The 21,840-nt window shown below is 35.7% G+C and overlaps 1 long non-coding RNA gene across 1 annotated transcript in view; it reads right to left on the reverse strand.

Annotated features, from left to right (window-relative positions):
• Positions 1–6,033: 6,033 nt before the first annotated feature.
• Positions 6,034–21,840, reverse strand: part of LOC123381105 — an 89,643-nt gene continuing 73,836 nt past the window's right edge. The window contains exon 3 of the long non-coding RNA XR_006587626.1: positions 6,034–6,107. This is a non-coding gene — a long non-coding RNA (uncharacterized LOC123381105). The remainder of the gene's footprint in view (positions 6,108–21,840) is intronic.

Here is a 21,840-nt window from a genome sequence, read left to right on the forward strand (position 1 = left end):
ATCACATATATAATCGCTTTAAAAGGTAGAGGTGACAAAGTATACAATGCAATTTTATGACATTTGTTGTAAATCAGGTTACATTCTTGGCATATAGTAGTTAATGAACTACCTTTACAGAAAATAGAAAGCACTGGGGACTGAATTTAACAGAAATGAAATCTCAAAGATCAGTGTATTTCATCAGTATGAACCCAGTTTTCAAGGGATTAATGATTCATCCAGGTTAGACAAACTATTAGGAAAGTTTACTCTCCTGATCAGAGAGCATTATAATTATATTTAACAAATAGATTCTGAAACTTAGGTAGAGAGAGGAAATATCTGCTTTCCTCTTCCGCATCAAATCGTAACTCCAGGTACAGTGCCCAACACCTAGCATTGACTGGGATAGTGTTTGATTGGTAGTGCTTGACCGTGAATGGAGGCCTGTTTGATATTTAAGAAACCACTTTTTAAAAATTAGTCTTAATTTAGATAAACGCTCAGTATTGACACACCTACTTGTTTACTACTCAGTAGAAATCATAAATATTTCTGAGCAATCCTGGATTAGATACAAAAATACCATCAGAATGCAATGTAATGTTATTGTAATGTAAATGAAAAAATATAGAGGAAATGTCCCATTAGTCAGAATCTAGTGTAACGCACAAAACAGTGTTTTGTATTCAATTGGTGATTCATGGAAGAAAAGCTTTCATATTTCATTTATATAATATGTCTGGATTTTTAACTACATTATACATTACACAGTTTGCATATTTTCTTCTCTTTCACTGACGTGTGGGTTACTGAAGACAAGGGTAATGTGTTATTAATTGTTCTGTGTCTCACAAGAAAGGAAGACCCCTAAACTTACCAGCTTATACTGACAAAGGTCACTCACTATTTGTTAAAATAAGTATACAGTCATAGTGGGGTGAACTACATAGACATGAAATGGTTTTGTAGACTTGAAATATAAAAACCATAAAGCCATTGAAATTTTCTTTGGAGTTGTCTTGATTTTGTAGGGACAGTATTTTTTACATCAAATAATATAAAATATACCAGTATTGAGGCACCTGGGCAGCTCACTCGGTTAAGCATCTGATTCTTGATTTTGGCTCAGGTCATGATCTCACAGGTCCTGAGTTCTAGCCCAGTGTGGGGCTGTGTGCTGAGTGTGGAGCCTGCTTAAGACTCTATCTCCCTCTCCCCTTCTCCCACTCCCATGCTCACTCTGTTTAAAAAACAAACAAACAACAAAAAACTCACTAGTATTTAAACTTTAAGTGTCCATTTACTTATTAATGACTTATAAAGTTTCTGATAGAATCAAAATACATAATATCACGGTGATTTTTGAATGTGCCAGCTGTCGCATTGCCGGACAGATACTGCTTTATGCAATTTTGTTGTCACTTTTCAATCCTTTTTTCAACTAAAAAGTTGAGTTGAAGAATAGTGGTAATACAGTATTTCAGGTGTACACCATAGTGATTCAATATTCATATAACAAAATGATCACCACAGTTAATCTAGTTACCATAGGTCACCACACAGAGTTAATATACATAAAAGTATTGACTATATTCCTTATGCTGTACTTTACAATCTGGTGACTTTTTTATAACTATGTAAATTTTATAACGATGTATGTAACGATGTAACTTTTAATTTCTTTCACCTTTGTTTCCTGCTTTGAGTTTTATGGATTCTTTATATGTTTTGGATGTTAGGCCCTCACTGAGTATATCATTTGTAACTATCTTCTCCTATTTAGTCGGTTGCTTTTTCATTTTGTTGATGGTTGCCTTTGCTGTAGGAAAGCTTTCCACTTTGCTTTCGTCCCAATTGTTTATTTTTCTTTTGTTGCCCTTGCCTGAGGGGACAGGTCCAAGATATATTGGTTAGACTGATGCCCAAGAGTTTACTGCCTGTATTTTTTTTTAAGGATTTTTATGGTTTTAGCTCTCACATTTAAGTCTTTAATCCATTTTGAGCTTATTTTGTATATATGGTGTAAGGAAGTGGCCCATTTTCATTCTTTTGCATATACCTGTCCCGTTTTCCCAGCATCATTTTTGATGATACCTTTTCCCATTGTATATTCTTGCCTCCGTTGTCATACATTAACTGACCACATAAACACAGGTTTATTTCTGGGCTTTCTATTTTATTCCATTGATCTACGTGTCTGTTTTTGTGCCGGTACCATGCCATCTTGATTACTCTATTTTTGTAGTATAGTTTGAAATCTGAGCGTGTTGTATGTCCAGCTTTGTTCTTCTTGCTCAAGATTGCTTTGGCTATTGGGGATCTCTGGTGTTTCCACCCAAATTTTAGTATTACTTGTTCTAGTTCTGTGAAAAATGCCATTGGTATATTGATAGGACTTCCACTGAATCTGTAGATTGCTTTAGGTAGTATAGACATTGTAACAATAATCTTCTAATCCATAAGCATAGAATATCTTTCCATTTGTTTGTATTGTCTTCAATTTCTTTCACAGGTCTTCTAGTTTTCAGAGTACTGTTCTTTTGCCCTTGGATATATTTATTTTTAGGTATTTTATTCTTTTTGATGCAGTTATAAATAAGATTGTTTTCTTATTTTCTCTTTTTGCTCCTTTGTTATGTATAGAAATGCAACAGATTTCTGTATATTAATGATTAATTCTGCTACTTTGCTGAATTCATATATTCTACCAGTTTTTGGTGGAGTCTAGTATGTTCTATACACAGTATCATGTCATCTGCAAATAGTGGCAGTTTTGCTCTTTCCTTACCAATTTAGATGTCTTTTATTTCTATTTCTTTCTATTGCCGTGGTTAGGACTTCCAGTATTATGTTGAACAAAAGTGGCAACAGGGGGTATCCTTGCCTTGTTCCTGATCGTAGAGAAAAAACTTTCAGTGTTTCATCATTGAGTATGACTTTAAGTGTGGTCTTATCATACGTGGTTTTCATTTTCAAAGCAGTTCCCTCTAAACCCGCTTTGTTGATAGTTTTTATCATAAAAGAAGTTAAATTTTGTCAAATGATTTTTCTGCATGTATTGAGATGATAATATGATTTTCATTCATTTCGTTAATGTGTATCTTGTTGGTTGATTTGCAGATATTGAACCATCCTTACATCCTTGGAATGCATCCCACTTGATCATGGTGTATGATCCTTCTAATGTATTCTTGAATTTGGTTTGCTATTTTTTTTTTTTTTGAAGATTTTTGCATCTATGTTCCTCAGAGATATTGGCTGGTAATTTTCTTTCTTTTTTTTTTTTTTTTTTTTTTTTTTTTTTTTTTTTTTTTTTTTTTTGCAGTGTCTTTTTAGTTTTGGTATCAGGGTAACAGTGGATTCACAGAATGAATTTGGAAGCATTTCTTCCTCTTCAAGTTTTTGAAATTGTTTGAGAAGATAAGTATTAACTCTTTTTTAAATACTTGGTAGATTTCACCTATGAAGCTGTCTGGCCCTAAACTTAGGTTGGGAGGTTTTTTGTTGTTGTTGTTTTGTTTTTATTACTGATTCAAATTGTTTACTAGTAATCTGGCTGTTCAGAATTTCTATTTTCCTTCCGATTTAGTGTAGGGGGGGGCGTTATGTGGTTATAGAAAATTATACATTTATTGCAATTGTCCATTTTGTTGGCTTATAATTTTTCATAGTAGTGTCTTATAATTTTTTTTTTAAATTTCTCCCTTGGATGTAACTTCTCTTTCATTTCTGATGTTTTTTTATTTGAGTGATCTTTTATTTTCATGGTAAGTCTGGGCAAAGTTTGATCAGTTTTGGTCATCTTTTCAAAGAAACAGCTTAGTTTCATTCTTTTCTATTTTCTTCGTCTTGGTTTTATTTATTTCCACTTCTATCATTATTATTTCTTTCTACTAACTTGGGCTTTGTTTCTAGTCCCTTTGGGTGTAAGGTTAGATTGTCTGAGATTTTTCTTGTTTCTGGAGATAAGCCTGTATGACTGTAAACTTCCCTCTTAGAATTGCTTTTCCTGTATCTCCTAGATTTTTTTAAATGATTCCATTTTCATTTGTTTCAAAGTACAGTATGTTTAAATTTCCTGTTTTATTTCTTCGTTGACCTATTGGTTGTTTAATAGCATTTTGTTCCGCCTCCACATATTTGTGTTTTTTTCACTTTTTTTCTTGCAACTGATTTCTTTTTTTTCATCCCATTTTGGTCAGAAAAGATGCTGCAGATGATTTCAGTCTCTTGTGGCTTGTTTTGTGGCCTAACATGTGGTCTGTCCTGGAGAATGTTCTTTGTGCATTTGAAAAGCATGTGTATTTTTCTGCTTTGGGATGGAATGTCTATGTATGTCTGTTAAGCCCATCTGGTCCAGTGTGTCATTTAAGGTCGCTGTTTCCTTATTAATTATCTGTCCAGATGTTTCATCCATTAATGTGAGATGTTAACCCCCTCCATAATATTATTGTATTGTACTCAATTTCTTTCTTTATGTCTGTTGGTTGCTTTCTATAACTCGGTGCATATACGTTTGATACATAGATATTTATAGTTGTTGTATCCTCTTACTCGGTTAATCCCTTTATCATCACGTAATGGTCTTCTTTGTCTCTTGTTGCAATCTCTGTTTTAAAGTTTATTTTATGTGATATAAGCATTACTCCCCCAAGTTTCCTTTGTTTCATTTTCATGGAAACTTTTTCCACCCTTTCACTTTCATTCTGTATGTGTCTTTGGGTCTGAGGTGAGTCTCTCTTAGGCATATAGATGGATCTTATTTTTTGTCCGGTAACCCTATGCCTTTTGATTGGAACATTTGGCCCAATTACATTTAATTATTGATAGGTAGGTAATTATTGCCATTTTGTTATTTTCTCATTTAGTGGTCCTTTTTTCCTTTTCTCACTTCACAGTTTTTTGTTGAAGACGTATTTTATGGGACTTTACTAGGCTCCAGACTATTTCAGCAGTGTCAGAGTATACTTTCCTGTTTTCTCTATAGCAATTGTAAATAATTAAAATACTGGAGGAAATGTTTCTTTTGTAACATCATGACAGGTTTATTAAAAAAGGTGAACACATGGGGCGCCTGGGTGGCTCAGTCAGTTGAGCGTCCGACTTCGGCTCAGGTCACGATCTCGTGGTCTGTGAGTTCGAGCCCCGCGTCAGGCTCTGGGCTGATGGCTCAGAGCCTGGAGCCTGCTTTGGATTCTGTGTCTCCGTCTCTCTCTGCCCCTCCCCTGTTCATGCTCTGTCTCTCTCTGTCCCAAAAATAAATAAACGTTAAAAAAAAAATTTACAAAAAAAAAGGTGAACACAATTGACATTTTAAGTCGTGCCCAGTAATGAAAGCTGCCGTTCATCTATCAGTTTACTGAGTACCAGTCTTTGAACACCTATATAGATCTAATCATCTATATTAATCATATTAACAATAACCATGGGCTCAGTATCAGTATCATGTTTCACAGATATGAAACCTGATCTCTAGCAAGGTTAGGGAAGTTGTCCCTAGTCACAGAGCTGGCAGTTTCAGATTGAGGTTGATACCCATGTGTGACTCCAAATCTGAAAGTCCTGACCATTTCCCTGTAACACTGCCCTCAAATAAACGTAATTCTCCTTCCCTCCTCCATCCTGATACATAAAAGTCATTACTAGTAATCCCTGGTGATTGGCGTTTCACCAAATGGCTCTGATACACCTAGAGACATTTGCTTGACTACAGAAAGCCTTGGTTTCACACATGACACAGGCACTAATGTCCCCCCTCCGTCTCTTTCCCTCTAACTTCTCCCTCTCTCCTTTTCTTCTACTCTTCTACTACTCTTCTTCTACTCTTTCTTCTACACTTCCTTCTTCTCTCCTCTTCCCCACTCCTCTCCCTTGCCCTCTCTTCCTGGAGCTCCTTGAGCTTTCTGTCCCCTTGCTCTCCCTTCTCTCCCCTCCCTTCTCTCTTCCCTCCCTTCTCTCTCCCCTCCCTTCTCTCTCCCCTCCCTTCTCTCCCCTCCCTTGTCTCCCCTCCCTTTTCTCATTAGCCCAGCTCTCCCACCCACCCAACCTTGTAAGTAAGTTTACTTATCTGTTCACTTGTTTATATGATTTGGAAACAATGATAGCCACTTCTGTTTTATATACTGTGGAGGGAAAACGTTGTTTAATTTCTTTTTGAAAACAGTTCGTGGCTAGCCTGCATTGTAAGCTCTAGTTTATATTAAAGTAAATCTAATGATCAATTTAACTAACCAAACACAAATTGCAAAATGAATATTTTCAAGGTCATATAGTATATATGATTTGCTTACCATGAGCAAATCAAAATTTTAAAAACAGTCGTTTATCTACCCACATCTATGATATAAAACAAATAATTTTAACCAACAATTTTAATCCCACAATTAACAAATACTGATATAAATGTTCGTTTCTTTGACCTGACTTTGTTTTGCCGGTTGGCGCAGTATTTTATAGTTTGTTGATTTCCAGTAGATAATGGATTGAAACTGCTTTTAATAGTGTTGGTTACTGAAGCATGCTGTTACAATGTAACCTCAAGGTATCCCTCATAAATGTTGTGGAAAATCTCCTGTAGAACAGCAGTAAAGTAATTTGTCCTTGTTTATTCCCAGGAGAGCATATCCATACACTTTGTTCCTATGATAGGATCCCTTAAGAATTGTCCTTTATAATGTTGATATTGTAATTGTGGTCTGTTATTGCTGAAACCACCACATTTTCTGGTCTAATTCATAGACACTGAAACAATTGACCTTGGACACTATTGGCTTGTGGGAACGGCATTTTTAAGTACAGGCTTTCCTAAAATGATCACTCTATTTTCTGCTTTTCTAACCTACATTGTGTGTATTCATTTTCTATTTTATCCTTTTCTGAAATACTTCATTGACTTTCTGGCTTAGTGGCTTAGTCGTTCTTAAATATCTTTTGCTGCTAAGCACTTTGTACCTTTTCGGTAGCTTTTTTATTTAAAAAAAAATTTTAATGTTTATTTTTGAGAGAGACAGAGACAGAATGTGAGTGGCTTAGGGGCAGAGAGCGAGGGAGACACAGAATCGGAAGCAGGCTCCAGGCTCTGAGCTGTCAGCACAGAGCCCAATGCGGGGCTCGAACTCACGAGCTGTGAGATCATGACCTGAGCTGAAGTCGGACGCTCAATCAACTGAGCCACCCAGGCGCCCCTAGCTTTATTATTTTTCTATTCCAAAATTATAGCAAAAGAAAAATCAGAATATATTGAAACAGCACTAAAGCATATCCACAGTTCTAGCATCTAGTCTAAGCCTCTGTTAGTTTTGTTAAAAATGCTTTTAGGTCTTTTCTGTGTGAACGCATACGAATGATCTCTCCTATACATACGTACATATTCCAAAAGACCTGCAGCTTCTGTTTTCCACTTAGCGATCCACACTCATGTGAATAACTGTGCCTCACTTCATCATACTTACATATATGTGCACACATACAAGCATAAATCGATCTCCCATCCTAATTTGAATAATTTAAAATAATTTCCTATCGTCTCAAGCTATAAATTACAGATAGTGTATGGTACTTTAGCAAAATCTCTGAATTTTTCATACAGTTGTTGAAAACTAGACGTTGCTGATTATTTGAAGGCAAAAATTACATTTTAGGTATTCCATTTGATGAACTGTTATTCAGCCAAACCTAATAAGCCTGAAGGTAAAATTGTTGTTAAATTGTATTTTACTATGTTTTTTTTTTTAAGCCTCGCTACTAGGGTAGATGTTTTCATTCCATATTGGACCACCTAATCATAGAGCATTTCCATGGAAATTGTATTCTGTGACTGAAATTATGCTTCGGTAATTTCGTGTCCATATATTCAATTATTACAGTAATAATCCCCAAAGGATACATCATGGACCAACAGAGGTCTCATACAAGATGTACTATGTTTATGGGAAATGGAGAATTGGGTATATAATGTATTTTCCAGAACAGAATCAGAGTATTATGTAACCATAGTCTGAACAATGCCTTAAAATTGATTTTTTCAAAATTATGTGAGATAAGAACTAACTTTGGATGTGACATTTTTATTTGGAGTAAAGCATTTATTTCTCCAGGACCTCGGGGTAATCTGCTTTCACATTCCCCTAAAGAAGGAACAGCAGCATTGAGCTACAATTTCTGAAACAGCTGTCTCATCTAATTAGCTATCTATCATTAACATATATTTCTTGATCTAGGCGATCAAGTTGTAGAATAATTGGAGTGAGTAGGTTTAAATTTAGAGAGTTTGAATGGAAGTTGGCACTCGTATTTGCAATATGCCCAGTACTTACACACGGGGCTCAACACAAAATGGCCGCACATGCGTTACGGTTACCTCAGGGAGCGTAAAACATGCTCCTCAGGGAGCGTAAAAATAAGGAAACAAAAAAAGAGCTGGCCATGTCTCCTTAGTTTATGGTGGAACCAGACGCCGCTGTGCTCTGTGTTCATTCCACAGTTACCTATTGTTCATAAAAACTTCAGGAAATTAAGTGTGATATATTTGCTGAAATGGTTTCCTCTTAAGTCATAGGTAAATCCTGGTTTTCATCTTTCCTTCTGCAAGTCTCCCTACCCCCTCAGCTCGATCTTACAACTCCACTGTATTTTTTTTCATTCTGTAGGAAGGAGAGCGTGACACATTTGAACTTATTTTTGATTAATTAGGGCTGTGTGTGTGTGTGTGTGTGTGTGTGTGTGTGTGTGTGTGTGACAGAGGGAGGGAGAGAGAGAGAGAAAGAAAGAGAAAGAGAGAGCGTGCTAATTAGAAATTTATGGCTTCTGAAATGTTACCTGACATTATGAAAGAAGTTAGCACATTTGTTTTCATGGTAACAATAATTAAAATAAATTAGAATTACAGTAAAAGCCCTTTGTTGATATACAGGGTAATTGTTTTGCACCTGTTTATTTTTTCCCCCTCAAACCCAGAATACCAGTCTCCTTTCTCTAGTAACTAAAATGCACTTTCATACACTACTTAAATCGTACCCACTCTGCTGGCTGCTCAATGGTATTGCCTTTTTCTTTCATTTGCTATCTAATATATGCTATCTTGTATTATCATTTTTATGTCATTTTCTTCAGTGTATGGCCTTTTCCATGCTGGGCCAAGTAATTGAAGGATATCTGGAGAAATTAATGAAACGTGGAATATGGTACCACCGTAAATCCGTGAACACGGGTATCGCCAGGGGTCCTCAGGTAGGTTCTCCAACTGCCTGGAAAAACTGACCCTGCATCTCCAGTCTGACTACTTTTGCGCTGTCTGCACAGCTTCCCATCTCAGACCTTTTCAACCCATAGAAACGTCCGCTATGCCTACCCTTTTGTCCCTTCTGTATCTTCCTACTACCAGCAGCAGAAACAATGTGTTTCTTTTCATAAATATTTATTGGGCACTTATTGGCCAGGCACTGATGGTTCTCAGTGCCAGGTACAACTTAACAAAACATGCACAGTTCAGTCTCCTGCAGATTATGGTCCATAACTAAAGAAGTATTCAACATGCTAGGTGGTGATGAGTCAATGAAGCTGAAAGTGCATTATGGGAGATAAGCAATGACTATTATGCCTTTTGGGCAGGATGGTTAGGGGAAACAATGACAGTTGAGGAGAGTGGAAGTGATCCTTCCAGATACCCAAGCATGAGAGGTTGCACATGGAGGGAGCAGCAAACAGGAACACTGCAAGGTGGGATCATGCTTAGTTTATTTGAGCAAGATGCACAAAATACCGTTTTGTGTTTCATAGAGGAAACAGAATCGCTTAGGAATTTAATCATTTCACCTTGCAAATTAATGATGTGATTCCATCCATCTCTCTTCTTTGCCTCCTGCTACGACAGAACGCTTCTCCTATCAGAAGCCAATTCCCCCTTCAGGAATATTGTCTCCATCTAGTAAGAAATCTTAACCCCATGTTAGTCTGTGTTTTGTATTTTATCTTCTTCCTCTACTCTAGATTTCCTATTAACATACTCTTGTTCTAAAAGTAAAATAAAATGTTAAAAATCTTAGGCCAAGTGTATACCCTCTTTTAGCTATTGTACTTCTGAGAGAGCATCAGTGATGAAATCATGGCTAATAATTAATAAATCATTGGAATAACCATGTATGTTTTATATTAAACACCAACTTCAAGTCTTAAAGTAGAAGTATTTTGGGGCGCCTGGTTGGCTCAGTCGGTTGAGCGTCCGACTTCGGCTCAGGTCACGATCTCGTGGTCCGTGAGTTCGAGTCCCGCGTGGGCTCTGGGCTGATGGCTCGGAGCCTGGAGCCTGTTTCCGATTCTGTGTCTCCCTCTCTCTCTGCCCCTCCCCCGTTCATGCTCTGTCTCTCTCTGTCTCAAAAATAAATAAAACGTTAAAAAAAATAAAAATAAAATTAAAAAAATAAAGTAGAAGTATTTCTAGTCACAACAATGACGAAATTCCATTAACCAGAATACTGTTCCCCCCCCCCCCCGCCCCCGCTATGGCTAATATGTTAGTATTTTTCTATCAATTTGAATTACATGAATGTATCAAGAAGTGCACAGCCTGTATGTAGCTTAAGTATTTGATTTTCATGTAAGAGATGGGAGATACTCTTATAATCCTTGGTTTTAGGGGTTGAGTTGACTAGAACTTGCTGAATATGCTTTAGCAGTATTTTCATCCTAAAATAATTTTATCTGAAGTAGACATAAGAAAGTTTTACAAACTCAAGTATTTCAAAACGTATACATCTGAATCTCTAGAAATCATAATAGATGAGCAATAGGAACTTTTAAAATATCAAGAGCTAAAAGCTTCAGTCTACAAGGCTTTTATATTTGGGTTTCTGTACATTTTCCTTGTGTTTGATAAATTGCAAAGTTTCTACTTTATATCCAAGAGACTTTGAGTAGTAAAACTTATTTAAGTATTAAAAATATAGTCTAAAGAAAGTATAATATCAATATATATGCTATTAGATAAGTCAGAGACTTTGTAAAAATGTATTTGAAATAATATAATGTAGTTTAAAATGTTGCTCTTTAATTTTCTGGAATATCTGTTATATTTCCTTGTAATGGCATTTTTAATATTTATTCTAAAACTGTGTCTCATTGTCTCATTAGATTATGGGGACATTCAGGATAATGTAAATATAAATATACATGCTGTAATAATAATACAAACATAGTAATATACAATTATAAAATATGTAATAATGTTTAATTATAATATGCATAATAATAGTTTATCACATACAAATACTTTATTTAAAGATTTTTAACTTTTAATTCTAGTGTATTTAACATACGGTGTTATATTAGTTTTAGGTGTACAATATTGTGCTTCAACAATTCTGTATGTTTCTCAGTCTTGATAAGTGTACTCTTTAATCCCCTCTACCTACTTCTACTTCACCCGTCCCCTCCCTCAACCCCCGCTCTGTTAACCCTCTGTTCTCTATAGTTAAGAGTTTGGTTTTAGTTTGTCTCTCTTTTAAAAATGCATTTGTTTTGTTTCTTAAATTCAACATATAAGTGAAATCAGATGGTAGTTGTCTTTGGTTTATTTCACTTAGCATTATACTCTCTAGATCCATCCATGTTATTGCAAATGGCTGAATATATATTCATATACATAATATATGAATATTATAGAATATGGAATATATATATATAGAGAGAGAGAGAATATATGTACACACACACACACACACACACACACACACACACACACACACCCCACCACCACTTCTTTATCCATTCATCTGTTGATGGACACTTGGGCTGCTTGCATAGTTTGGCTATTATAAATAATGCTGCAATGAAAATAGGGGTGCATATATCTTTTCAAATTAGTGTTTTCATATTCTCTGGGCAAATACCCACTAGTGCAATTACTGGATCATAGGGTAGTTTTATTTTTAAATTTTGAGGAGCCTCCATACTGTCCTCCACAGTACCTGCATCAGTTTACATCCCCACCAATAGAGCACGAAGGTTTCTTTTTTGCCACATCCTTGTCAACACTTGTCTCTTGAGGTTTTGGTTTTAGCTATTCTGACGGGTGTGAGGTGATATCTCATCGTGGTCTTGATTTGCATTTCCTTGATGATGGATATGTTCAACATCGTTTCATGTGTCTGTTGGCCATCTGCATATCTTCTTTAGAGAAATGTCTGTTTGTGCCTTCTTCCCATTTTTAATTGAATTATTTTGTTTTTGGTGGGTTGAGTTATAGGAGGTTTTTAAAACATATTTTGGATACTAACCCTTTATTTTATATAGATAGATAGATAGATAGATAGATATATTCAGCCTTTTAGTTTTGTTGATTAGTTCCTTCACTGTGCAGAAGCTTTTAATTTTGATATAGTCCCAATAGTTTATTTTTGCATTTGTTTCCCATGCCTCAGGAGACCTATCTAGAAAGGATTTACTACAAGCAATGTCACAGAAATTACTGCCTGTGCACTCTTCTAGGATTTTCATGGTCTCAGGTCTCACATATAGGTCTTTAATCCATTTAGAGGTGTGTGTGTGTGTGTGTGTGTGTGTGTGTGTGTGTGTGTGTGTTGTGTAACAAGTGGTCCGTTTTCATTCCTTTGCATGTAGCTGTTCAGTTTCCCCAACAGCTATTGTTGAAGATACTCTTTTTCCCATTGCATATTCTTGCCTTCTCTGTCAAAGTTTAATTGAGCATATAATTGTGGATTTCTTTCTGGACTTTCTATTCTGTTTTGTTGATGCACATGTCTATTTTGGAGTCAGTACCATACTCTTGTGATAATTACAGCTTTGTAATATGACTTGAAGTCTGGAATTGTGATACCTCCAGTTTGGTTTTCTTTTTCAAGATTGTTTTGGCTATTCAGGGTCTTTTGAGGTTCCATACAAGTTTTGAGAATTATCTGTTCTAGTTCTATGAAAAATGCTATTAGTGTTTTTATAGGGATTACATTAAATCTGTAGATTACTATGGGTACTATGGACATTTTTAAAAAAATTTTTTTAACGTTTATTTATTTTTGAGACAGAGAGAGACAGTGTGAGCCGGGGAGGGGCAAAGAGAGGGAGACACAGAATTGGAAACAGGCTCCAGGCTCTGAGCTGTCAGCACAGAGCCCGACGCGGGGCTCGAACTCATGGACCGCGAGATCATGACCTGAGCCTAAGTCGGACGCTTAACCGACCGAGCCACCCAGGCGCCCCAATCGACATTTTAATAATACTTGTTTTTCCAATCCATGATGGTGGAATGTGTTTCTATTTCTTTGTGTCATCCTCAGTTTCTTTCATCGAAGGTTTATAGTTTTTAGAGTACAAGTTTTCACCTCCTTGGTTAAATTTATTCCTAGGTATTTTATCCTTTTGGTGAAATTGTAAAATGGGATTGTTTTCTTAATTTCTCTTTCTGTCACTTCATTATTAGTGTATAAAAATGCAACAGGTTTCTGTTCATTGATTTTTGTATCCTTAGACTTAACTGAATTCACTTGTCAGGTCTAGTAGTTTTTTGGTAGCGTCTTTAGGGTTTTCTATATATAGTATCATGTCATTTGCAAATAGTGAAAGCCTTACTGCTTCCTTACCAATTAGGATACCTGTTGTTTTTGTTGTCTGATTGCTATAGCTAGGACTTCTAGTACTATGTAGAATAAAAATGGTGAGAGTGGACGCCCTCGTCTTGTCCTGATATTAGGGGAAATCTGCTCAGTTTTTCCCCACTGAGTATGATGTTAGCTGGGGGTTTTTCATATAAGGCCTTATATATAGAAGTCTGTTTCCTTTAGACCTGACTTTGTTGAGGGTTTTTAGCATGAATGGGTGTTGTATTTTGTCAAATGCTTTTTCTGCATCTGTTGAAATGATCATATAGTCTTTATCCTTTCTCTTGTTGATGTGATACATATTGATTGATTCGCAAATACTGAACCACATCTGCATCCCAGGAATAGATCCCACTTGATCACGATGATTTTTTTTTTAATGTATTATTGGATTCGGTTTGCTAACAGTTGAGGATTTTGCATCTATGTTCTTTAGAGATATTGGCCTATAGTTTTCTTTCTTTCATAGCGTTTTTATCTCGATTTGGTATAAGAGTAATGCTGGCTTCACAGAATGCATTTGGAAGTTTTATTTCTATTTTATGGAAAACTTTGAGAAGCGTAGGTAGTAATTCTTCTGTAAGTGTTTTGTAGAATTCACCTGTGAAGCCATCTGCTTCTGGAATTTTGTTTTTTTGGAAGTTATTTGATGGATTCAATTTCCTTGCTGATCAGAAGTCTGTTCAAAATTCCTATTTCTTCAGTTTGGGTAGGTAGGTTTCTAGGAGTTTATCTGTTTCTTCTAAGTTGTCCAATTCATTAGCATCCAATTTTTCATACTATTCTTACAATCATTTGCATTTCTGTGGTGTCAGTTGTTATTTCTTCTCTTTCATTTGTGATTTTATGAGTCTTCTCTTTTTTTTTAATACTCTGTTAAGTGTAAGGGAAGTTAAGGAAGAAATAACCTCCAACTTGCAATCTTTTCAATTTCTTTAAAATGTTCTGCATGAGCCTCATTATTTATAAATATAGCAACAAATTCTAAGTTGATTGCAGAATTGATATGTTAATAACCTAAAAGAACAAATTCATTTTTAAGAATGTTTTTATGTGAAAATTAAACATGCTAATGATGAATTATAGACATAAGACATCAGCTCATTCACCTGCTTCAGATTCTGTGTCTCCCTCTCTCCCAGACCCTCACCAACTCACCTCACCTCTCTCTTTCTCTTTCTCTCTCTTTCTCTTTCTCTCTCTTTCTCTTTCTTTCTCTTTCTCTTTCTCTCTCTCTCTCTCTCTCTCTCTCTCTCTCTCTCTCTCTCTCTCAAAAATAAATAAACATTTAAAAACTAAAAAAAAAAAGCGGTGATTCCTGGGTGGCTCAGTAGGTTAAGCATCTGACTTCTGCTCAGGTCATGATTTTATGGTGTGAGTTTGAGCCCTGCGTCGGGCTGTGCTGACAGCTCAGAGCCTGGAGCCTGTTTCCGATTCTGTGTCTCCCTCTCTCTCTGCCCCTCCCCTGTTCACACTCTGTCTCTCTCTCTCTCAAAAATAAATAAGCATTGACTTAATGTCGCTTAGCATAATACCTTCTAGTTCCATCCACGTAGTTGCAAATGGCAAGATTTCTTTCTTTTTGATTGCTGAGTAATACTCCATAGTATATATATATACCACATTTTCTTTATCCATTCATCCATCGATGGACATTTGGGCTCTTTCTACATAGGCTATTGTTGATAGTGCTGCTATAAACATTAGGGTGCCTACCTGTATCCCTTGGATAAATACCTAATAGTGTAATTGCTGGGTCATAGGTAGTTCTTTTTTTTTTTTTTTTTTTTTTTTTGAGGAACCTCCATATTGTTTTCCAGAGTGGCTGCACCAGTTTGCATTCCCACCAAGAATGCAAAAGAGATCCTCTTTCTCCACATCCTCTCCAATATCTGTTATTGCCTGAGTTGTTAATGTTTGCCATTCTGACAGGTGTAAGGTGGTATCTCATTATGGTTTTGATTTGTATTTCCCTGATGATGAGTGATGTGGAGCATTTTTTCATGTGTCGGTTGGCCATCTGGATGTCTTCTTTGGAGAAATGTCTCTTCATGTCTTTTGCCCATTTCTTCACTGGATTACTTGTTTTTTTGGGTGTTGAGTTTGATAAGTTCTTTATAGATTTTATATACTAATCCTTTATCTGATATGTCGTTTGCAAATATCTTCTCCCATTCCGTCGGTTGCCTTTTAGTTTTGCTGATTCTTTCCTTTGCTGTGCAGAAGCTTTGTACTTTGATGAGGTCCCAATAGTTCATTTTTGCTTTTGTTTCCCTTGCCTCCAGAGACATGTTGAGTAAGAAGTTGCTGCAGCCAAGGTCAAAGAGGTTTTTCCCTACTTTCTCCTCTAGGATTTATGCTAAATGAAATTAGTCAGAGAAAGACAAATATCGTATGACTTCACTCATATGAGGACTTTAAGATATAAAACGGATGAATATGGGAAGGGAGGCAAAAAATAATATAAAAACAGGGAGGGGGACAAAACAGAAGAGATTCTTAAATACAGAGAACAAACAGTGGGAAGGTGGGTTGGTTAAATGGATAAGGGACATTAAGGATTCTACTCCTGAAATCCTTGTTGCACTATATGCTAACTAAGTTGGATGTAAATTAAAAATAAATAAAATATTTAAATAAATAAACATAAAAATATTTCAAATAAAAAAAGACATCAGCTAATTCAAGTTATTTATGTACTTTCACATAATAAGATGTATTATAGAAAAACATCTTCAACTAAGATGCCCTTTTAGTACTGGAAATATAAGTATATATGGAACAGAGTTAACATTTTCAAGGAATTATCAGTGAAATGGAGAGGGACTGATGGTATGGATTTCAAATGTGGTAGGGAAGGAATGGGCATCTAGAGTTTTAGCTGCAATATTTTGTTCAGGAGGCAGCTTTAGCTGTGACTGGGGGATGGATAGAATTTAAATAAACCCAGATGATGCAAAGGGGGTCCTAGAAAAAAAATACAGTATCAGAAAAGAAGCAGAAATGAGAATTCAAATAGGGTGTTTGACAATCAGGTGACTAAGGATTTGGTCCTAGTTGAGGATTCTCAAAGCCCATCTCGGGAGATGAAATTTGGTAAAAAGACCTCGGATTTTCATTTATCCACATAATGAGTACATCACTCAAAAGATACATTATCTCACTTATAAAGGGTAAAATATTTATAATATTTATAAAATATTTATTTTATTTATATATTTATTATATATTTAATTTATTATTTATATATTTATTATATATTTATTAATAAATATATAATATTTATAAATATTTATAAAATAAAGGGTAAAAACCCAAGGATGATGCAAAACAATCTAATTCTAAAACAAAATATTTACAGTTTTCTATATTTTCCCCATAAAATAAACAGGTATTTTTCTCATATTAACCTTTAAATTATTTTAAAATCATTTAGTAAATTCATTTAGTAAATTAATCCAGCATTGTTCTTTTTCTCTTTTTTTTTCTTTTTTGGTCCATCTCTGTTTCTTTTTAATTTTTTTGAATATTTATTTATTTTTGAGATAAAGAGAGCACAAGTCAGGGAGGGGCACACAGAGGGGGAGACGCAGAATCCAAAGCAGGCTCCAGGTTCTAAGCTGTCAGCACAGAGAGCGACGCAGGGTTTGAACCCACAAACTGTGAGATCACGACGTGAGCCAAAGTCGGTCGCTTAACCGAATGAGCCACCCAGGTGCCCCTCTTTTTCTTTTTTTAATGGCCGTATAGCTAACATGCAGTGTCATATTAGTTTCAGGTGTACAATATGGACAGGCATCTTTTTACTTGCACAGAAGAACATTGGGTGCCTGCGATACATTTCTTTACAAATTTACTGGAATTCTTGTTTTTTTGTTTTTTGGTCAGAGGAAGATACTGATTCTTACCTATTAATTTCTTTTCCTTCAGTATCCATAGATGTACGTAAACTTTAAAAACAAAGTCTTTTCTTTGCTCTACACTAGATCAGTCTGATCAGGAGACAACTTCGTGTGCAGCTCTGCTCGTCCACTAACTCATGAAGTGATTTTCTACAAATAATGTAAATTGAAAGATGGCAAACCTTATGCCCCTCTTTCAAGTGGGGTTAATCGCAGCTAATTTCAACTCTTCAAAATTTTGACAACCTAATAAATATTAGAACATGTAAAATTGTAAGTTGTCCTAAAAAATGAAGTACTTTATAGCTTAATTTAGGTTTTAGAGAAATGTTGGATCTATTTTATCCCATAGGTTTTAATACTCCATTTAATACTCCATTTAACGGTCTTGAACCAATTTTTACCTTCGAAATCTGAAGTCTGCTTATAGGGTGAAGAGATCATTCAGGAGGGATGGGAAGAAAATATTCTGTCATGTCATTTACAGCAATTTAAAGGATCCAAATTTGAAGCTCCTGGGTATTTGGTCGGTTGAGTGTCAGAGTCTTTTTTTTTTTTCTTTTTCTTTAATTTCTTCATTTATTTTGAGAGAGACCTAGACAGTGCGAGTGGGGGAGGGGCAGAGCGAGAAAGGGAGGCAGACAATCCCAAGCAGGCTTGCACTGTTCCAGGTGAAGCCCAACATGGGGCTTGAACTCATGAAACCGCGAGATCATGACCTGAGCCGAAACCAAGAGTCGGAGGCTTACCTGACCGAGCCAGTGTCAGACTCTTGATTTTGGCTCAGGTCATGATCCTAGGGTTGTGGGATGCTCTCCCATGTCCAGCTCCGTGCTGAGCACTGAAGGCGGAGTGTGCTTAAGATTCTCTTTTTCCCTCTTCCCCTCTACCCCCTCTCATGCTGTTTCACTCTCTCTCTAAAAAAAATAAAAATAATAAAGTATTTAATTTTAATTGTAAATTGCGAATTTTAATTTTAATGGTAAATTGCAAGAGTATTAGGAAAAAATGTTCCTTTGTGAGCCCTTTTCTCCTCACCCATGAGCTTGCCCTGAACTTACACAGATGATATTAAGTGTGCATTTTTCTCCCTAACTGTGGAAATTAACTGAATTCAGTAAGAAAAATAGGAAATCAGCATCTTCCTACTTAATAGCAATTTGTTTTCATGCAATTCATATTAGCATTAAGTACGTCCACACATAAACAACATACTGATTATCCATCTACTTAACAAACTGACTTCATATGTAAGAAATATCAACCATCACTATTTAGATTAAATATTCAATTTCTTAGAGATTTTCGTGTGTTTTCTCCTCTCTACAACTCTTTGGTGGAGTTTAAGATTTTATACACCTAATGCCCTTCTAAGCACTTATCACTGCATCAGTTACCAGTTAAAACATGAGCAGAAGTACATCATTGAGTAGATATCTGTCTGGGATAAATGAACCAAGAAGGAAGAAGTCAAGTTCTCAGATTGAGCTGTTAACTGGGGGACGATGTGTTTTAGTACTTGATCAAACTTAGTGACAAGCCAAAGTTCAGGGCCTATAGCTGGAATAAAGTTCATTCAGGCCAAAATTCAGTGGCTAACTAATGGACAATTGTAAGCCCTTGGTCAACCCCAATGAGATGCAGTATTATTATCACGACTTGGCAAAAATTGTAAAGTTTGATAGTACCAAGTGCTATCAGGGATTTGCGTCAACAAAGCTGTTATACGCTGTTGTTGGGAAGCCAACTTGGGGCAAGAACTTCGGAAGAAATTTGCATTATCTTGTTAGCATGTGCAGGGTTCACGAATCCACAATTACACGAATCCACAAAGTCACGCCAATACTCTTGTACACGTAGACTGAAGATATGGAAGTACTGTATGAAATGGCAAAATATAGAAGCCACCCAAATACTTGTAAAAAATATAATGGGAAAAATAGTGGTACAGACATATGATGGTATATCTCAGAGGAATGGAAACAAAACAAAACACTGGAGCTCCAAGTGGCAGCATTGATGAGTCTTAGAAACATAATACCGAGTGAGAAAAAAAGTCTCAGAGTATCATGTTCAGGATAATTCTGTTTTTGCAACTATCAAAGGCAAATAAAAATCAAAACGGCGTAGGTTGTTAGGTACATGTAATCCACACAGGGAATAAGTTGATGTTTAAATATCTGAAGGATGAGGAGTGTAAAAGTCAGGATTGTTTACGCTGGGAGAAGGCAGACAGATGGGATATGGGGCGAACACACAGGTGGCCGTAACAGTATTGGTAATGTTCTAGTTCTTAAGTCTGTTGGTTTCACGGGTGGTCATTTCATTATATGCTTCGTTCATATCTTTCAAATATTCCGAATGAATGTAACATTATGTTAATAAATTTAGATGAGAAATCAGGTGAGTTTAGTGGCCACAGTAAATGTCACAGGAGAGACTGGATTATATTTGCGTATTGTTTTATGTCGCAGAAAGAGAATTTCATTCACTGGCTAATAGCCTTGATCATGTTTAAATTTAGGCATTGATTTCTGCTTAAATGACTAATCTTCCTGTCCCAAGGAAGAAATGGAAGGAAAGAACTAATTAGAAAGCTTCTTCTGGGATCTCTTCGATGTTCTACTTAGACCAAGTGGATTCATTGTTTTTGTTTAAAAACTCTTGTTTTATATTCATTTATTTGCTATTGTGGAATATGTCAGGTGAGCATAAAAATGAGTCCTCAGGAGAACCAAGTATTTATACGTAAAGGGTGGGAATAGAGATGACACCTGAAGAAATCTTACTTTCATGTGAATAGCTCTCTCCTCTGCCATAGGAGTTTTCGCGAAGCGTTAAATAGCAAACTGACTTTCAGGGTAATTTCATAACTTCTGGGATGTTATTTGAATCTGTACATGGCATTAAAATGCTCACAAGACTTTCATTGAATTGCTGCTGCTCTTAATGTCTGACTTAGGATTGCCTTGCCTTCTCTTTGACATTCTTGAATATTTACAGTGTCACTCATGCACTTTTTTAATATGAAAACATCATAAGCCTTAAAAACAACCACATCAGCAACAGACTTGACATGATACACTGCTTCACAGCAAAGCTACAACATCTATGGGAAATGCTGATCTGTGGAAATATCTTGCTACCTGTTCAGACAAAGCCTAGAATTCTAAAAGCTTTTTCTCCCTTTTTGTCTGAAAACTCTCTAATGAAAATGCACTAGATGATATCTACAGCACTAAACATCAAATATGATTGCTTTTCAGTAGTATTTGCATTTAATTTATTCAGTTTAACAAATTATTAAAATACAAATTTCTATTCTTTTTGTAGGCATGAGGGCTATAGGAAAGTCAAATTTATATTTCAATAACAAAAATAATGTTTACATGGAAGAAGAAAAGTGTAAGAATCACATTTTCAGATATACACTTTTTGCATATTGTGTGGTAAAGCATTTGGTATTTTTATATAATTTAATATTTATGAATCTACAATAATACTGTACTACTGTTATTAACAGTCTGATTTACAAAGGGAAAACTCGAGAGTTAGACACGTTAAATGATCTATGCCAACCACATTTACACAGTGGAAAAATAATCTGAGTGCAATCTTTCCTACTAAAACCAATTAGGATTCTGCTCACCATGCCTCTGTGAAAAGAGATTGGGCACAGATAACAATCTGGGCTACTTTCATAAGTATACATGTAAGTTGTTGGAATTCATTTCTAATTAAGGAATTCAAATTTAAATGTCTTCATTTTTTTATGCTTCATTCACCATCTGCCTTTATCATTTAACCATTTGTTTAAAGCTCAGTGTTTCCAAATGATGCTGATGAAAGCCTTTATAACTTATCTCTGAAGATTTTAATATTAGTGACCAACATTTTTATATCTTCTTTTTAAACTTTGTGAGGGTATTTTTGTTGCCCCATAGAATACCTTCCGGAAACTCTACCTGAGATCAGTTTATGTTTACATAAGACAAGACTCCTCCAGAAAGAACAGATTTAAATGCATCCAATATATCTCATGCTTCCTTTTCTTCGGAAAAGCAGTGTCTATAAGAGAGGGCTTTGAATTTAGGATTAGGAAAGTCCCTTGTCACCAGAGTGGAGGCGAGTAGGTGAAAGGGATTAAGAGAACACTTGTCATGATGAGCACTGAATGATGTATAGAATTGTTGAATCACTCTATTGTGCATCTGCAACTTATAGAACACTGTATGTTAACTATACTGGAATTAAAACTTAAAAAACTTGGTAAAAAAATCAATGTTTATTTTTAAAGGAGTTTAATTAGTTGGGTAGAAAGATAACCACACAAAGATATATCT

This window comes from Felis catus, chromosome D3 (genome assembly GCF_018350175.1).
Source record: "Felis catus isolate Fca126 chromosome D3, F.catus_Fca126_mat1.0, whole genome shotgun sequence".
Lineage (NCBI taxonomy): Eukaryota > Metazoa > Chordata > Mammalia > Carnivora > Felidae > Felis > Felis catus.